Source organism: Empidonax traillii, unplaced genomic scaffold, assembly GCF_003031625.1.
Source record: "Empidonax traillii isolate 1590-97213 ecotype Southwest subspecies unplaced genomic scaffold, ASM303162v1 scaffold1238:size216485, whole genome shotgun sequence".
Classification (NCBI taxonomy): Eukaryota; Metazoa; Chordata; class Aves; order Passeriformes; family Tyrannidae; genus Empidonax; species Empidonax traillii.
The window spans coordinates 68,139-70,162 of record NW_020956431.1 but is presented as its reverse complement, the minus strand read 5'-3'; positions in this window follow the sequence as shown (position 1 = coordinate 70,162).

Below are 2,024 nucleotides of genomic sequence, written 5' to 3'. Positions count from 1 at the left end.
AAACTCCATAGAGAACAGCCTTGACATCATGCTGAATACGAGCAGGATTTATAGCTTTGTCAGATGTGATTCAGGCAGTTTCTATTTAAAGGGAGATTGGGGAAATAAGATATCAACAAGGAAAAAAATTATTTTGGATACTTAATCCTGAAGCTTCCTATAAAAAATAACAACTCACTTGGAAAATTCAGAGCATAGTCTGTGTAAAACTCCCAGGAGACAGGAGATGAGTCTGTCCTGCCACAAGTCTCAGCCCTAAAGTCAGGCTCCTCTGCAATGATTTTCCCCCTCCTCTCCCTGGTGGTGCTTGGAGAAGGCAAATGTTTCTTCTGGTCATGGAGTTTATCACAGAATCACAGCGTGGTTTGGGTTGGAGGGGACCTTAAAGATCATCTCCTTCCGACCCTCTTTATGAACAACAGCAGGTAAACACAGATTTTCCTGTTTGTTTGGCAGATTGCAGCAGTTCTGAGCTGATTCAGCTCCTCTTCCACATCTCTTGAGTGCACAAGTTGCTAAGCCTTCACTTCCCTTCCCTCAAAAGACAGTCAGGAGTTGGCCTCCTGCCACATGACAGCATTTCTTGCCCCATAAAGCTGCATCTAATTAATGGGTCCAAGGGTGTAACCCAGGCCCGCCTTGAGATCCTCCCGAGTTGAGGCCAGCCGGGAATAAACACTTGCATCTCATCAAAACCACCGTGGTTTCCTCGGATGGGGATGCTCAGGACAAACAGCTGCTACATCTGGAGCTGGCATTTCCCACGGGGAGCTGTGGGATGACGTGAAGTCATCTGCACCAGGGTGAGACCCAGGCTGACACCACCGGGGGATTGCAGGAGGTCTGGCAGGGGGTTTGGGGTTCCCTGCGTGGTGGCCACGTGTGTGTGTGTGTGTGCAGGTTCTGGCAGCACCACTGGGTGCATCTCCCAAGGGAGGAGGGAAATTGTGATGATGCTCCACCAGCACCTGCCCTTTGCTTTCTGGAAAATCCCAGAGGAAATCACCCACTCTGAGCATGGCTGTGTGACAGCAGTGCCACCACCCAGCCAGCAAGAACTGCTGCCACCTGCACTGCGTTTGCCCCTGTTTTCTGTCACCCAGCTCAGATCATCACTCCCCCAGAGCTTCAGATCACGCTTCACTGGACACACCCAGACCTCTCTGAGGGGCTCTGGTGGCCTTTGGTGGCCTGAGGAATCACTAACTCAGCATCTGGGAATATTCCACTTGGAAGGGTGGATGATGTGCAGGCACTCAGAATTCTCACAGGAACAGTATTTAGGGGACTTCACACAGCTTTCTCGAACAGCCCCTGATATTTATCCCCTGGCACACATCTCTCCTGCTTGTTACAACAGGCTGAGGGTGGTTCACACCAACAGCTTTCTCCTTTTGGAGGCCCAAATATGGTCTGGGGTCCCCTTGGCTCTGTGCAGCTCCCAGCTCACTCCTGTGGCGAGCAGTGGATGGCCAGGAAGGAATGTGGATTCCTAAAGGTAAATCAAGCCAGTTTGTGAGACAATAAATGCCTCTTCAAGCTCCCTCACGTCGCAACAAATGCCAGCCCTGGGACAGATATCTGTGACTAAGAAACTGCAAGTGGGATTTATTGCTGCCCCTGACTAACCACAGACCACTGACCCTGGGGGGTTTGGAGGAACCCCTGGGAAAGTTCTGGGGAAGCCCTGCCCTTGGAAAGGCTCACCCTCCCTGAGGCTTTGGGAGGCTGCCAGGCTCCACCTGGCCCTCCACCTGAAGGCTCCCGAGGGATGCTGCTCCCTCCTAGTGCCAGCTGGCCCAGGGACACTGCAAACACCTGGAATTCCAATGACATCCTTGCTGGAGACTCTCTGGAGTAACTGTAAATTGCAGTCCCTAATTAGAGACTTTCGTCCTCTGTGATTGATAATCAGTCCAGGAACAAAGACAGATGACAGTAATCAAGGACTGGATCAATAACTTTAATCCCAGAGTACAGACAGCCCCTATTAATTCAAAGTAAACCCCTCCAGACTGAGAATT